The 17,723-nt window shown below is 45.7% G+C and overlaps 1 protein-coding gene across 10 annotated transcripts in view; it reads left to right on the top strand.

The window, feature by feature from the left end:
* Nucleotides 1-17,723, top strand: part of IL1RAPL2 (interleukin 1 receptor accessory protein like 2) — a 344,696-nt gene that overhangs the window by 40,837 nt on the left and 286,136 nt on the right. The gene's annotated exons all lie outside the window — the stretch shown is intronic.

Here is a 17,723-nt window from a genome sequence, read left to right as displayed (position 1 = left end):
TCCCAGCCTTGTGACAAATTAAAGGATGACTGACAGGATTTTGTAACGTTACCAGATTTCTGAGAGCCAGCCTACATACCATTAAGTGCGCTTAATTTAATGAAGTGAGGGGTGCCAAGTAATCTAACGGCTTATTATGTTAAGAGGCAGCAGATAATCCAATGGTCCACAGGTGGCTATTTGGGTTTGACTGGCTGAAGTTACAGACGTGCTTCACGTGCTACCGGAGAGCAGCCCCTTTCAGTCCCAGGAGCAGTCGCAGCAGTAAGTGTCACCTCACCTTCTGGGTCACTTGCTCCTATGGCTTGAGCGAGCAAGGTGTAGGACAGCTCGCCTCGAGCCATGGCATCAGCATTGAGGCCTTTTTTTTTCAGGGGTAGGTCCCCAGTTCTCCCAGCAGCCCCCTTCCCACCTGTAGGAGCAGGTAGCGGGGGCAATGGGGTCAGGACCGAACAGCCTCAATCTTCCAGCAACCTTCAGTTTTCTGACCCAGAGCTCCCTGTTTCACCAAAAGCGATGCTGAGGATGTGCCTGGGTTTCTTGCTGAAAACCAGCAAATGCAAATTTATTATTTTTTTTTTATTCAGAATGCCTCATAAATGCCTCATAGTTTCCTGCCCCCATATACGTGTATAGGCGCTCCCATCAGCTGAGGACGTACACGTCGCATTTTATTTTTGTGGAATGCATAGGTACTAAAAAAGTACTTATTTGCAACCTGTAATCAGGTTGTAATCATGATCTGCAATTGCAATCAATAAATTAATAGATTAATTAAAAAAATAAAGTATTATTTTTATATTGATTTTATGCCTTTTTATTGCTTTTAGCGGCTGGGAATGCCGGCTTCACCTCTGGGTGTACCTTCAAAGGAGCAAGCTGAATTTTAGTGGTGTTTGTGTCTAGCACTTCGGAACACTTACTGGTTTTTGGTGTGTGCCCCTTTTGGGCAGCGTTAATGTTATTCCTATAAACCATTTCCATTCCTCATCGTAACGCTCAGCTCTACTTCTAATTGGGTTTGCTTCTATTCAATCTCACTGTAATAATTTGATTTTTTTGTTTAAAACTTCAATCATGCCTGCCATATGGTGAGTATCATTTATACATAAAAGCTACTCGCTGTTTTACCTTTGGAAATGGTTAGAGCCTTCGCAGTAAGAGCTTCCTAACCATCTGCTACCCTCTCAAACCTTGCGCTAATGTAGACATCTGCAGTTGTGACTCGGGGTTGTTAAGCAGCGCTGTCCAGCCGAATGCCCTTGTGCCTGGCTTTCCAAAAATCAGTGCTGCAGAAAGCGATCGCTTTAGCTGCAACAAAAGCTATTAAATTTGCACCCGCGGAGGGCAGGCGCCCGCCCTTCCCCGCACGGTCCCGCGGCCCAGGCAGAGCAAGGGGCTTCGGCCGGGGGGCTGCAGCCCTCCCAGTTAGCCGTGGGTTCAGATCGCTGTCCTGTAATCCCTTAATGCTCGAGAGGCTCCAGTATTAGCCCCCGTGCTAATCCTTTTTTCAAACAGCCAAAGACGATTAGGCCATTTTAAAAACGAGCTAATTAGTTGCGGTTAATCAGAGCATCCCACAAATTGCAGAATTAAATGCTGGGGGTTGATATCCTGGCCTCGGGTAAGGCAGCAGCAAAACTCCTCCTTCAGCAGGGCGAGATTTCGGTGTTTGCCCTGTCCCTGAGCCAGCCTTGGTTGCTTTGTATGCTGGGGTCTGGCTTTGTGGGCTTCGTCTCGCTTTTTTCCGTCAGATTTTTGTATGCAAATTCTTGTCAGCGAGGAGGGAGAGGTGGCTCCCAGTGACCTCCTGGCTGGTGGGAGCTGAAAACAACCGAGCTAATTGCAGAATTCGGATGGGAATGTTTTTGGTGTTTAGAGGCTTGATATTTTTCATCTGAGTGCTGTAGATGGCAGGTAAAGACACGCCGATCATTGGAAGGCTCTACTTCCACTTAGAAAAAGAAAACAGGAAAGGAAAAGCTAATTTCATTGTGTTGTCAGTGTCCTTTAAATTGTACTTTTTGAAACAAATAGAGCTTAATAGAGCTGTTAAAGTTGTTTATATGTACATTTTTGGTATTATATGCAACCACAATAATGAAAATCAAATTTAATGCGTTCGCATCAATACAGTTGTATTTTTCCTAAAGGAGAATGCTTTTAGTCCCGTGCAATAATGTAGCTATTGAATAGCAGTGGAGATAATCGGTAAAAAAAATGTTTTATCGTGGAGTTTTTCAGGCAATATGTCAGTCTAAAACTGTCTTATCTGCGTTAATGCCTTTAAATAACACAAGAAAACTGTTCTAAAATGTATCGGAGGTTAATGGATTGTGTATAGCAGTTCAATGCCAGGATTTTGGATAAGGTGGCTATTTTTAATGGCCCACCAGCAGGTAATAAATCTCGAGTAAGAGTTTGGGGGAAGAAAATGTATCCTGAGGTTACACCTGTAGTGTCAAGCTGTTATATTTCCCCTGCGCTGTCCCGCAGCAGAAAAATAAGTATGTTCGTGTTCTTTGGTGGTGGTGATGTAAAGCTGCTTGTTTATTTGTTTATTTTAAAATCCAATCATATGGATTTGGTGTCTGAAACAGATTGTTTGCTGTGATGGAAGAGTGGCCAGACTTGACTACTGGCAGCTGGGTAAGTCAGCGTCTCTGTGTGCAGATGGACACGTTTAGGCTGCTGCTGTGTCTTTTCCTTCAGCTCTACAGAGAGCCTAAAAATGAAGCTGACAAACTGCTTGCATTCTCTGAAAAGAGATCAGTGAGGTATCAAAAATGCTTCCTAACTTATTGTTCTTGGCCAAATTCCGTAAATATTTTCATGCACCGTGTTTGGTTTCCAGTTACCCCAGTGCTGATTTTTTTAGGCAAGGCCATGGTGATGTTTGCTGTGTGGTCAGAGGTGGGTGGCTTGGGGGTGGTGGATTACAGCCAGAGGGCTATAATGCACTCGTTAAAGGAAATGCAAAAAGAGACGTAATTAAAAAGCATACAAACGGAGGAAAAAATGTTTTTGGAAGGATCTGCTGGGTGGCCGTCCTGTCCAGAGAAGGGTTGAGCTCCAGAGCATCCCCAGCTGTGGGTTCAGAGGCTGCCTTGCTGGAGAGGAAGGTGTTGTGATGGTCTGGCAGAGGCACGGCTGCGAGCTGCTCGTGCTTTTCTTCAGCCCGGTGTAATTCCTGCAGCCTGGCTGTGGCTAAGCGGTTCGTTAGGGAGTGTAATTGACCTTGAAATGTGCTGCGAGTGAGGAGGACAAACTCTCTCCCACTTTGGGGAACTTGTTTATTGCCAGTTGCTGCTTGTTCCTGAGCCTTAATTTAATTCTTTTTCAAACTGCTCTTTTCAAAATCCTTTAAATTCATGTGGAACGGGGAGAAGTGGCAATGACAGAGGTTACCTGCTTGCCCACAGAGAGGGGCACAGAGGATGGAGCCCTGTGAGCCAGGGATGCCCGCGGGGATCTTTGTGGTCCGTGTGGCACGGAGGTGTCCCAGGGGAGCTGCGTGGCTGCCTGTTAGTTGTGCTGTAGTCATTTTACTTCAGCATCTCTGTGGCTGGTTGGAACTTGAAACGGGGTGCAGCCGCTCCGCCGTGCTGTTTGTGCTGCCTAATAGGAAACGAACAGCGTGTGCTTCCGAGGCGGCAGCGCGCTCGTAAAACGTTGGTGGGTTTGAAGATGAGATCGGTGCGCAGTGTTCTCTTGCAGAGAGGCAGATGTTAGTGATCTACATGCGACAGTGTCCGGATCCATACAAACCTCTGCTAATTCTGCTGCTGCTGTCCAGGTGAATGCACTACGGTGCCTTTACCCAGCCCCACGCTGATTTACACGTACTCTGCGGAGCCCACTCCTCACGTTCCTCTAGCTCCTGGGATGAGGAAAGATGGAAATACCTAAAGCTGTGAGGCAGCTGTGTCTGCTAGTCATCAGGATTCTGCTCCCTACTTCAGGGTGACATGTTCAAGTGCCCCTGTGCCTTTTTTATTTTACTTTTTTTTTTTTTTTTTAAAAAAAAAAAGGGGCAAAATCTTAGTCTCTACCAGCAGTTTCTGGACTAGGTCCTGCCACTTGTGCCGTACCAGCCTGTGCATGTGTAGTTCCTTGCAAGGTCGCTTTTAAAATGGTTTAATATGTTTGTAGCAGTAGAAATGTGTACTTTGTCTTGTAACTTCCAGAGTAAACTACTTAATACTGCTTACCGCTGCGTACTGTGACTGCTGGCAGTTTAATTACGTGAACCGTTGTTCTGCCGAGATGTTGAGCTGTCCCTGTTGCACCTACTCACCTTACAGGGGAAGATGTGATGCCCGTCGCACAGCCAGCAAACTCAGGTACAGGGAATTAAAGACGTGTCCGTTTCCATATTGGAGGAGGGATTTTCACCGTAGTTCACCAACTCTCAATCGACTGCAGTAGTGCCTGGGTGAGGATTGCCACAGAAGCTCCTTCAGGTCCACCCTGCGGTGGAAACCTTCATTTCATCTCTCTGCGAAGGTAGCCCTGGCACTTGGGGTCTGGCTGATCCTCCCATGCGGCCACAGACCCGCACCTGGCAGCCCTACAGAGGAGCTCCTGTCCCCAGGGGTCCCGGGAGCCTGCCCGAGTGCACCTTTGTGCACAGTTGCTCATTTTTCATTAGGCAGTGATTTGATTAGATAAAAATAAAAGTTGCTTGAGCATTCACTTTTGCGGCGATGCATAACAAATTTATGCAGATTTGAATAGAACTAATCTGCATGCAAAATATAAAAATGTGATTACTAACCCATATGCACCTGAACCGAAGTTTAATCGGGTACAAATATGAGCAGGAAGAAAGAAGCATTACCAAAATGCACAGCCTCGAATTTGGGTATGAATTAATGCAAAGAGATCCTTACAGTGTTAATGATGATTCAGGTGTTTCCGGAGTAAATTAAATCTTCCAGTTATTTAAGAACACTGTTATTCTTTAATTAACTTTGGCTTTATTAAAATAAAAATCCTACTTTCCACGTGCTTTTCGCTGCCGCCTTCCTTTAGCTGTGCTGCTCTGCTGGCGTTCAGTCCGCGTCCAGGATCCCCCTGAAAACACAGGTGATGGATTCCGACCAGGCGTGAGGCAGTTTGCAATGAATGCAGCTTCCTCGACAGAAAGGAAGCTTTAGCAATGCTGACGGTGCGCTGGGAGGTCAGGACTGAGAGTTGGGGGAGCTTTAAGGAACATGTTACTGCTGATTTTCCTAATAGTCGCGGTGGTGCTCAATGATTCGTTGCTCAAACCCTGCAGCTTGGGTTAGTGCTCAATACCAGAGCATATCACTTGGCTCTGAAGGTTTTTATGGTCCAGGAAAGTTGGATGGCAGTGGCAATGCGTTTTACCTGATGTTTTCTGCTTCCTGGATGCTCCGAGAAGGTTGTTAATGTTCCATGGATGAGGAGAGGAGAGTGAATGTAGTTGCAGAAATGAAAGAGTAATGAGAAGATGAGAGTCAGTCACCAGCCCTGGCTTCTCGTTCTTAGAGCATGTTTTTGAGGGGAGGCTCCAGCCCTACAGGGGCATATCTTCTCTCTCTCTTTCACTTTCATGTTGAAGTGAACAAATACAAAATATTTCTGGCAGGGACCACCTCTGTATCGAAAAATGGGCAAAGCTTCAGTGAGGATTTGTTGCATGCTGAAGCCCAGTGTTTCCCTTGTGAAGGTCCAGTGCTGGGAGAGGAAAGCCTCTGCCCATGCCGGGAGCATCGCGTGTTGTGGCCACCAGCAGTCGCAGCTGGGTCCTGTAGCCCCTTTCGGGTGAAGAATAATTCTTATTAAGAGATTTCTGACACATTTTGATGGAAAGCAAATGCAAGTAGTGGGGATGCTTTAAGTAAACCGAGCTGATATCAGATAATCAAAACCACTTAACATCGTGACACGAAGTGACAGCGTCACTGAATTTCAGAATTGAAGGTGACACTCTGTCCCGTGCATTAGCAGGCGCAGAAACAAAGAGCACGGTGGCCAGGGCTAAGCACAGAGCGTTGGGGTTTTCTCTCGAGTGGCTACAATTCGGTGAGGGTGGCCCATAACCCCAGTGCTGTGTTAGAGGAATGGTTCTGTAGCAAGAAATGAACAAGCCCTTGAAAAGGAAAATGCTTAAAAAATGTCTTGCCCAGAGGCCATAACGACCTCTTTGCTCATTGAAAGCTGTGTGTCATGAGGGGAGAGGACTTCTGATTTGAGCCTTGCTAGGCAGAGCCTACCATAGTTTAATAAAAATATCCTGAAAAGGCTGCAAGGGGAGCTTCAGGTTCAGTCACCTGTTGAAGCTAAGCATGCGAGACCTCTCCATGTGACATATTTCCCAAGAGGAAACAGCCCGTGTTATTTCCCTTAAGCATTTACACAGGGATATGCTACTCAAAACAGCTGCTGCTTGCAAGAACCTCCGTTTTGTGAACATCACCTTTGCCAGAAAATATTAAAATCCGGATCGTAATGTATCTATAGCGGGGTGTGCAGCTCAGCAGGAAGCTGCACCGGTGCCAGGACGGAAGGAGACACAACAACAGGGTTGAGGAGCAGACAAGGTGTTCGTGTTTAATGAGTAAGGAGAGGTACCACAGGAAGAAAGGATGGTGTGATTTGGCAGTGCTCACAAACATGGGAAGCTTTTGTGAGTGTTGGGGCTGCACGGAGCTCTGAAGAAATCTTTATGTTCTGGGCCCTTTAGACAATGATATGGAAATGCCTGACGTGTTTATACGCTATCACACAGTGTAGAACTGTAGTCACCAGTGCCATGGTTAGTCTTGGTTATCACCTGTTTCATTGGGCAGAAGGCAAAGTGATGGGAGGGGTTTTGTCCTGAAGTACCGTCCGCATGGTGTGAGAGCTACCTGTGAGCCGAAGAAAAGGGCGAGTTGTTCCACAGCCCCTTGTAGGCCTGGAGACGGCTCATCAACAAGTGCTTAAATAGCTTGCCCATCCTCGTGTGGCGAGGGGTCAATGTCCCCTGCGTGCTGCTCGGGGCTCAGGTTGCTCTGGCAGCCCTGCCCCTGGCAGCAGGCATTTGCTGGTGTCAGAACAACATTTCAGAGAGGCGAGTGAGCCCTTAAGGAGGATGGAGGGGGTTCTTAATACAAAAGAAAAGGGGGAGAAAGAGCATATGGGAGAAAAGAGGGGGAGAAGACAGTGAAGAAAGCTCATCTCTTTTCTAGATGTTCTGTATATGGGTGGGTTTTGTGTTTTAGTATCTGTGAACAGCCTGTGAGTATGCATGCTCCAGTGGAAGGTGGTATTTCAAGTCAGAATACTCTGATATTGCAGGCTAAGTGAGCTCATGGCGGTGTAAATATAGCCGAGGCTAGCTTTGACTGTGTCACTGCCACCAGCTGCATGACGTGGCACCATCCTTCACTGCCCTACAACATGTTCAGGCCACGGAGGTGCGATGCGTGGGTACACAGCAGAGGCATATTTGGAGCTTGGCTTTACATTAGGATATAGCAAAACTGAGCTTTCCCTTTTGGTTTACCTCGGGTTGGGATTGCAGGGTGGTGTGGGAGTACCCAGAGCCTTTAGGAAAGACTCCAGTGCAGTGTATAAAGTCTCCATAGAAACATTCACGTGTTGGGAGTGTGACAGAACTGTCAATGTAGCTGCTTCCTGAGGCTTTAAAGGCTGATCGTTTTAGGAAGTAGTGGAACGTGACCAATGAACTGAAATGAAGACATTCGGAGCATCAGGTATCAGATGCCTGGGTGTGCGTGGAGAGATGGGGATCAGGTCTTCTCTAGTGGGCAAGCATGTCACATCCTCCTCTTCCTAATTGTATCAGCATGTATTGTGAAAGCAGTTGGATCCTGGCTTGCAGTGCTGCTGCTGCTGCAGCCCCCTGGGCTCGAGTGGCTGGAGACCTCCTTATTCCCACCCCAAAGGGATGCGGGGTTCCTCAGGGCTGTGTAAATAGCTTTGCAGCTTCCCCAGCGCTTTCATCTGAAGTACTTAGGAGTCAATTATTTTGCTGTCTTCATCTTGTAAAATTGAATCTCGGTTTGCCTGGCCCCCTAGGTTATCCTTCGCAGCACTCCTTTCAGTTTGAATTTCTCAGTCATGGCTGACTGGCACTGTGCAGTCCTACTGAGTCCTTCGCTATCAGCTCCTCGTGTCCCACAGGTGCATGAAATCTTGCAGTGGCCATGTCCAGGGGCCAGGGATAATTTTCCCTTTAGCAAAAGCTTCAAGTTGGTTTGTATTTGAGTTTGTGTAAAATGATCATGGTGGCACTGAACTGTCCCATCTAAGTGGCCAGAAATGTTATTTGTTCACATTTCCAGTGCAGCAGGAAGTAGGAAGCATTAATTAACCATTATATCTCTAAAATTTATACGCCAGTTCTTTCTTGCACAACGAATAATCTGTTGCAGGTCGACGCTGGGCAGTTTCTTTTGTTAAGATATTTAGTCTCCATCTTCATCTTGTTTTGAAAGAGTAAGGAACTCAAAGAAAGGAACTCAGAGAAAGAGCCCTTGGATGTCACTTGCACATGATGACTGCTGCGTGTGGCTGGCTCACCAGGACGCCTGGGAGCTCTGTAGGTGCTTGGAGCGCAGATGAAGAGCTCAGAGCTTCCACAAGCACGGGCCTCCTGCAGCTCCTGCTCTCGCCTAGAAAAACCTTGCAGATAGGAAGTAAATTGGGTAGTGCAACAGTAAGCACTGCTTGGCCTTTCTGTTAGATAATCTGTGCCTACGGGGGCTTTGTACCTGATTCAGAAACCACATTTAGTCAGTGTTGTTTTTTAGTATCTCTGACTATACATTTGTAAACGCGCGCACACGTTTCTGAAGTTGTGCTGACAGTAATGAGGCTTCAGGTTCTCACCTTTTCTCCAGAACTCTTCAGAAAAGCCTTTACAGAAACATGGGACCAAAAGGATGGTGAACAAGTATTGCCTGAACCCGCCATAACAGGAGGTAACCCAATTTGTTCTTAGAGTTAGAAAGTTCCTTGGCTTTAGGTAACTGTTCTCTGGTGTTTTGCAGTCCTTGCAGGGGGATTTGTAATGTTGAACCTCAGTCACCTCTGCTGCAAAATACTCTCATGAAGATGAGAAGGATTGCTTGGTTTAAGTTCTGCTTTCTGGCACTGTGGTATTTAGTGCTGTAAATGTTCTCCATTCCTTTTGGAAATGGAATAAAAGCAAGGCCACCTGGATGATAAGAGTGCAAGCGCGCTGTTATAACAAATGGAAGACACAAACTAGACTGAAAGTTTGTAATGTTTGCTTTTTGGCATGCCTGCTAAGGTGTTGCCTGTCTCTCAGAGCTTTATAGAGAAGTTAAGGAAGAATAAAAGCTGGTGGGAAGAAGGGAATGCTATTGTAACTTCTACAAAGAGTGGAAAGGTGGCCATAAAGAAATGGTCTTCAGGGTCAGATTAGGAAACTGAACTCTGTAACCCATAGAGGATGATCTTAATAATGTTATGTTGCAAAACTAGTCCTCAGCGTGGTGCATGGCTGAGGGAGCTGGAAACATCTGACCGGACTCTTGGGGAGAACCAGGTCAGAGTGAAGCCAGTGAGGATTTTGCACCCCAGCTTCAGAAGCATTGGGATTTCATCCTATTTTTTTTCCCTTGGTGGTGGTGGGATCCTGTAGGGTCTCTGTTTGGTATGTGCAAGACAGTCAGCTCCTGCCTTTGATGGAGCTGGTCGTTTTCCTGGAATTTGTTTTATTATTTCTTAACAAAATATTGAAGACACCATTTTAATATATTTTTATCTGATACTTCTTGTCTTGGAGAGTCACTCTGAATTACGTGCCAGGCTCCCAGTTCTTTTTAGAATTAACGGCTTGACCCAGTTACACAATTCATCCCTCATTCATTTTTGCTTAGTATCTTAGTCATTTATTTCCCTGCTCATTGTATATTGAAATGACCTGTCCTATATTTTTCTGGTTATTTGGCTCCCACTGGGAAATGGGATTTTTGGAGGCTTGACTTGCACTGCCATACAGACAGGTTCTTGTCTTTTTCCTTAGATCTCGTGGGAGCTGCTTGGTACTGGTGGTGGTTTTGTGCATGGATGGCGCATGGTGCTGCGCAGTTAAACATAATAATGAAACAGTTTTCATCAAATGTCTTGATTTTGAGCAATCTCTGAACAACAGTCGGAAATTAGCTGTTTTCTTTCTCTTCCCAGTCCCCAAATATTGCTAAGTCAATGAGGTTAGAACTGAACCAATGTTTTTGTGTCTTAAAAAATGGCACATTGAGGATTTGAAGCCGTGGTGGCACGTTCTCTTATTGCTAATTCTCACTGTAGATTTTTCTTTTTCCTCACCAGCACTTTTCCGAGCGGGAAGTAGGTGGGTTTCTTTGTCTTCTGTTTATCTGAATCATTCGAAGTGAATGACAGTGGACTCCCACTCTGCATGCCATCCTTGTTGTGAGTTTTGAAAGAGCATGCATGGATCTAATACAAATTTTGTCTCTGCTGTTATTTTAGTGCTGTTTTTTAATATAACATTTACAGAAACATTGGCAATCAAAGAACTTGTTACCATTTGTGCTAATTTCAGGAGATGATCACAGGACTATGTAATTAGCATTGCTTTAACAAGGAGCTGAATGGAGGAAGGCTACTTCTGCGATGGGAGAGCAGGGCATTCTCCCTGCTAGACAAGGAACACTTAACAGGATGGTAACGAACCGAGCCAGCTGGAGAATTCATACAGGGCAACATCAGATACGACTGCCTCTCTTACAAGGCAGTAGGGAGGTCACTGGGCATTATGAGATACTTCTGATGGTGTCCTGCTGTACTTTGGGGAAAGTAAGAGATTTGTGTAATGGAAATCCTGTTTCACAGCTCTAATAAGCTTGTTAACAACAATTCAGGGTGTCGCGGCATTTAGAGAAGATTCTACATTTTGTCATGTAGAAAGATTCAAATGGGAAGGGAAGAAAGGCTTTCTGGTGGGGTTAGCCTCGCCCGGGGGCCGATTGCAGGGACTGTAACTTAAAGTCTGGCTGCACGGTGTGAAGACAGCCTGGTTCCACTGGGCTGCGTTAGTAGAGAGCTTGCTGGAGAGAATTAGGCAGGGGCACTTCAGTTTTGGTTGAATGGCTTGTGTCAAAAGCTTTCTGAGCTCTCGTGCAAACAACTCATAAAAGATGTGTTCTACCCTCCCCGCTGTGCGAACAGGGCGCTCTGAGTGAGAATCGCTGGGTGCGGGCTGTTTTCTCACCCTGGTGTTCAGCCACCTGCATGAGCTGAGCAGATGGATGCTACCACCTGGAACTGGGGCAGAAATTTAGGGTATTGAAATCTAGGAGTGAGTGACATATCCCCTTTTAGTGCTATTAATGCTAGCTCAACTCAGGGCCTAACTCATTCACACGGTAGGCTTGAGTGCCTGGGTGGGTTATCATCTGGGGGAACCTACAATATCCATAGAGATCTAGAACCATTTCAGGAGCTCTGCTTTACCACCCAAATGAGCCAAATATTTAGATCGTGCTGGTGCCTATCTAATCCTTCACAGGCTTGACTGCCCCTCAGAAGGGCAATTCAACTTGCCTCCTCTGTTGTTCTCCTCAAATCCAAAATCCCGGTGTCAGGGCAACCCCACAAGTCAGTTTGATCTTCTGTAATTGCTATCAGAAGAGCTTGTTCATGATGATCAATATTTCTCACGGATGCTGCTTCCAGAACCGACCATTTCTCTGTTCCACACCAGTGCAGAAGTGTTATGTCGTTACCGTGTTTGGCATCAGCTTGAGACACAAGAGCAGCATCTGTGCAAATCTGCGCACACCTGACTGCAGCAGCTTCAGGTATTTTAGCTCTCCACTCATAAAAGCCCATTTTAGTTCATGTGCACAAGCGCAGTTCTGCCCTTTAAATACGGGTGCAGCAGCTCAGCAGTGGCTACAGGTGGGTTATTTTTTTACAGTCACTCCGTCTCGTGTATGATCCGACATCTGTGCGACACGCATCCTCTTAATAAATGGCGAGCAGCCTGAAGCAAATCCTGTGCACTGAACAGCTCCACAGCTTAAGCAGAGGGGAGGGAACACAACTTTTTTGGCCTCGAGTTTCTGTGGCTGATGCTTTTCTTATAGTTAACCCAGCTCTTTGAATCTCAGCACCAGTTTAGGATGTCTGAAACCCTGTTTAAGACGCCGCTTACAGGAGTAACTTACTAGACGGTAAGGACAGTGGTTTTTTTGCTGGGACCTGACTTCAGTGATAACACAGCATATCTTTGCTCATGCTTCCAGATCATTCGCTCATTTGCAGAGCATGTGATGTATTGATACAGGTGAGCAGATAAAAGCTTATTCCAGCTTGCTTGTACATGCAAGTGCTGTGTTTCCTGCCTCGGATACAGTTAAAGGGAGAAATCGCAGAGCTGTGGAGGTGGTGCATTTTTCATCTGTTGCCAGTTCCAAGTAAGGTCTTTTCACTAGGCAAAGTCATGCTGGCAATAAAAATTGACTGCCAGATTTATTTCTTTTTATTTTTTATTCTATTTTTCTTGAAGGAGGAGGATCGGACTAATTTGGGCTGTTTTCTAATTGCAATGGAAGCATAGGTGAAGGTACACATTAAAGCACGAACAAACAGGAATCTGCTGGATAAACATTTAGTTTTTGCCTACTTACTTCAAATTTCAAGTCCCAGAGGACCAACTTCTATTATCACTGAACCTCATTATAGTTTTATCTCTGGTCTTATAATAAAATCAAAGCATTAAGTAACTAGAGCTCTCCGAGGCTATTTATGATCGATTCAGGTAACCACTAATTGCAGTTTGCCTCTCAAATGCTGTGGAAGTTGAAGGTCTTTTGCTATATGTGGTGGACAGATATCTTCTAAGATCCTGGATAAAGAAAAGTTAATAGCGACCAGGGTTATTTAATATCCTAAATAAGGATACAGAGGAGGAAGTGGAAAGCAATCTGGCAATGTCTGCTGTAGCTGCTGGCATGGGCTTTGTTACAAATTAACTGTATCAGAGTGAATTAGAGAAAAAAAGAGTTGCAAATGTTCATAGGATTTGTAAAGTGGAATTCAGATTTGCTTGTATATATGAATGCATTTTCATGTTTTCCATGAAACTAGCTCATATGGCTTCAATTATTCTCTTAAGTCCCATATTATTATTTTCAGTTTCCCGAGTGCATGACTTATGTAACTAAGAATATTAAAGTCAAACACACAAATTGAAATTCACTGCACATTGATTAAATTGGCTGTATGCATTACTTAAGTTAAATAAATTACATATGTTAAAAAATAAGCAGCAAACTATGACTGTAATAGTTACAATTTGCAATTCGAATGACCTATAAACCAAGAATTATTTGCTGACAAAATGTTTGAGTAATATTGAATAATGAATACATTAGAGAATTTCATGATGTGTTCATCACGATTAATGAATAAGGAAAAAATATTCATCAAGCGTTATGTAAGTATTTGTTCAGGGGGAAATCAAACTCTCAACAGGTTTTTGGGGAAGTCTAGCTGGAAAGATTGCAGGAATTGGGAAGTTGTGACGAAACGAACTGGCGAGGGGCAGTTTCAGAAGCTGTCTGGTTGACACTCGTGGTGTAATCATGGCTGTGGGTATCTTGAGAAGGGCATAATACAAGGAACTCGTGGTCATCTTCGTAGCAGTCCACCAGCAGTGTTGCACCTAATATTTTAAGAAAGCTGTCTTTCTGCATGTATGCATCTTCTCTCTCCGAAGAAAGAGAAAAATGTAAGACTGGTGGTGATGCTGCATCCATGGGAGGTGTGGTTAAAGCACTGACTTCTCTTCTGCTCCAGAATTTGAAGGCAACCCAGACTGAATTTTGCCCTGCTGGCACTGCTCCCTTCTCTACAGGCGTGTGTCTGCTAGGTTTGTGGGCCTGGGGCTGCTCCGTGCACACGTGGGCAGTGCGAGTGCTGCACTTCTTGGAGGCAGGGGGAAGGTTCGGGGTTAAAGCTTCTAAAAGGAGCTGGTAGCTATGGGGCTTGGGCTCATTTGTTCTGAAAGTTGGTTCCTGTTGAGATGTTTCAAGTGCAGCATTTGCTATCAGAGTATTGGAAGGGCTGGGTAATGATCAGGTCAGACATCATAAAGCTCTTCCGTCATTGCTTGCTCTAGTCCTGTTAAAATAGCACACTGCAACCTGTGGGCAGTTGAGCTTTTAGTCTGATGGAAAAAGTAGACAACAGTAGAAACAAGCAAGCTCCTCCCCAAACAAACAAACAAAAAAACACACCAAAACCACCCAAACCAAGCTATTTTTCAAATAGCTTCAAATGTCATCTCTCAAATGCCAGAAATCCATCAATTTACAAAACTTTCCAGCCTTCTAGAGGAACCTGTCGTGTTTTATGAAAGTTGCTAACTGTTCGTATACACAGTAATAAACACCGAAAAAGGTGTTGTATTTTATTTGAATGTAGAGACAAAGCGGCTTTATACCAAAAGATCTAACTGTAGGATGCTTAGAAAAGCATTTGCATTTAGAGATGCAGTGCTCAAAAGAATCGACAACAGCTGGTATGGGAAACTCCAAAGGTCACACCAGTCATGATTGTATTAGGGGAGAAAGGGCATGTTCGTGAGGAATAGCAGGTGTAGATGTGAAATGCTGGGTGGTTGATTGTTGTCTTAGCCTGCTAGGGAAATCCCTGGGCATTGCAGATTTGCTGTTCCTCGCTTATCACCTTCCATCAGTCCTTGCTCATTTCTGGGCTGATGCAAAAGGCAAGGCTGACTGCAGTTGGCGGAGGGACTGTGCCTTCTTTTCTACTTAATGCACCTTTATCTGGAAATGTGTTTATTTGTTCACAGTGGGGAGACAGAAAAGTACATTAGCTGGGTTGGTTTTAGTTGATTTTTGTTTCTAAAAATTTGCAAACTATTTCCTTTGCATTAAAACAAACAAAAACCACACACCATTCCCTGTATCGTTTTCTTTTTATCTTCTCCACTTTGGGGAGGGCAAAAAGATCCTGGACTGCTGCAGCCCTGGATTCTGTGTAGCTGCAGGATTGCCTGCAGCACCCTGGGCTTGTGCAGCTGTCCAGGAGCAGCAGATATCCCTGTATTTCCCCCGCCTCTCTCCTGTTCTCCTACCATCCTTTATTCCACCCCGCTGCAGCCTTTCTTTGCATTGTGGAAAGTCTAAAACCTGATTTGGTTGCTTAACAAAGATGAGGGATGTGCATACAGAGAGCAGTAACCGAAATACCCAGCGCAGTACGGTGTGGGGAGCGTTTTCATTTTCCATTTATTTCCATTATTTCCTTCAAGTAACACTCTCGTGGGGGGAGTGGGTTATAAGTGCTCCTTCTTAAAGTTTCCTTTAGAAGTGCCGTTCTGCTGACTCTGCAAAGGGAGCATTTGTCATGCCGTTGCAGCCATCCTGTAGCGAGGTGAATTATCTTCTGCCCTGTGAAGTGCCCCGTGCCTGGCGCTTTGTTATCTGTCACCTGCACAGGCGTGCGTCTGAATAACAGCATCGGCAAAGGCAGCCTGGGAAGAGGAGAACAATACGTGAGTATGAACAATTCTGAAAAAGCCCTTGGAAAATAAATAGGCAATGCTACTCTTACTGTACAGAAACCGGGGAGCTGATGCTGTCTGCTGTTGTGCTCCCCAGGCTGTTCAAACCGTGCTGCCCCCGCCGTGCTGGAGTGTTGCAAAGATAGGGCAGGCTCAACATTTGAACTTGGAATTAATTTTGTTAATTTAATTAACTAGAATAATCTATAAAATGTACTGCGTGAAATGCACAAAATGAAAACAAACGGCCATCTGTGGCAATTCAGCATCTTCCGTGACCAAGGAAAAAAAAAGAAAGGGAGCTTTTTCTTGAAAAATTACTCTTGAGGTAAAAGGTAATCCTCCAGATTTGGCTGCAAGATAGCAAAGTGTACACTTGGATATTTGTGTCCTACTCAGGGCTCTTTCTCTGCTGTGGACCTGCTTTTGTAAAATGTCAAAATCTTTCAAGCCCTGCCTCAGAGTTAAGGGTAAAGATAAAGGATGTTTGGGTCTGTAGGTTTCCATAAAACACACGTTGTCTTCAACAGGCCAGCTAATCTGACGTGCTAGAGACTGAGAAGTCTTCTTGGTTGGACAGAGCAGGTAGTTTAAGTCTCAGAAAGACAAGAACTCAACTTGACGTGGAAGTTGCAGCATTCATTGCCCTGCCCAAAGCGGGCACGGTGGTAGTGACAAATCGCTCTGCACGCTGATGCTTCCTAAGCACATCTGCGCTGTGAGTGTGCCTCTGAGATGACAGATTCGGAAAAAATGCTTTGCTTTTGGAGGATTGTGTGGGTGGGTGGAATACATCGAGATCAGCCCCCCTGTGAACACAGCGCAGTGGTGCTGGCACGCTGGCCGGGCTGTCACATCCATTAGGAGGTGTGTAAGAGCAGGAGGGCCTGGAAGCTTTAGCTTGAGACAGACACCAACGTTCATGTCAGCAGGATGCAGTCTGCACACCTAGTCGCTTGCCTGAAGTCAGAGGAGCTGGCACTGCTAGGTGAATGCAGACCACGTCGAGGTGCATTCAGCGCAGTGCCCTCGCTTGGCTCTCCATCGCCTTCCCCGTGGCAGGGCCGGTGAGGTGCCAAGGGCAGCCCTGGCCTCGTCCTGCCTCCTTCCTTTTCTGAAACGATGGGTGGTGGTTGGCACGGGCACTACTTCTGTGCTTGACTCTTCACACAATTGATTTTCTCCATCTTCCTCCCTTTGTCAGTTCTCTTTTTTTTTTTTTTTTTTTCTCTTGCGTTTGTTTATCACCAGCAAGTTCTTCTGTTTCCATAAGGTAAAAAAGTACGTCCAGATTTTTAAGTCACTGAAATAAATTCAAAGCTACTGGCCTGCAGTGCTTGTCGTAAACAGGGTTGGTCCAAAAGCGAGCTGGGCACTCACCTTCAAAGAGCTGGCTGTAATTGTTCAAGCTCCTACACCTGATAAATCCGGCTTCTGCCCACTTTGCTCTCATCACGTGCACAACACTTATTTCCTGTTTGTTTGTTTGTTTGTTTGTTTGTTTTTCAGGAAGCCTAACAAAACACTGCTTGGAGAACAAATTTGCCTTACCACAGGTGTTCTCGTTTTCCATACCGCTGAGAAGAGGCGCGTCCCGTGCCTCTGTTCAGCTGCACTGCTCTGTGCGGGTGCCCCACGAGCGGTGTGGAGACGAGCAGCTCTGGGCAAAGCAGAGGTGCTCAGGGAGGGGCAGTCCCAGCAGCTGCGGCTCTGCTGTGCTGCCTCCTCCGTGCTGCCAGAGCCCCGGAGAGCCAGGCTGGGACGTACAGGACGGGACAGGGCACACGTGTGATGGAGGAGACGGCTTGGTCCCAGCACCAGCTGCTGCTGACCCTCTCTGCCCTCCTGTCTTACGACTCTGAGAAGTCCTTGAATGTGTTTGTGGTCAGCAGGGGTGGGGCATGGATAAGGAAGAGGCAGCTTTGGTTTTCCTCTTGTGTATTCCTTCAAAGAACGTGTTGTCCTGTCCTCAGCTGCAGCGTACGATGCCAGCTGTAGTCGCTCGTGTTTTCCCTCGCTGCTGTCTCGTTGAGAGAACTTTTTTCAGCTGCTCGTTGCACAAAGGCAACGGACTTTAGCTGATGTGCTACCGAAGCTGCTGCCTTATGCTGATGGGTGTTTTGGTGCTGTAGCCTGTTGAGTGCAGGTGATAATTGCTTTCCCT

Source organism: Oxyura jamaicensis, chromosome 4, assembly GCF_011077185.1.
Source record: "Oxyura jamaicensis isolate SHBP4307 breed ruddy duck chromosome 4, BPBGC_Ojam_1.0, whole genome shotgun sequence".
In the NCBI taxonomy this organism is placed as follows: domain Eukaryota; kingdom Metazoa; phylum Chordata; class Aves; order Anseriformes; family Anatidae; genus Oxyura; species Oxyura jamaicensis.
The sequence above is the reverse complement of the archived record's forward strand: the minus strand, read 5'-3'. Positions and strand labels throughout refer to the sequence as shown.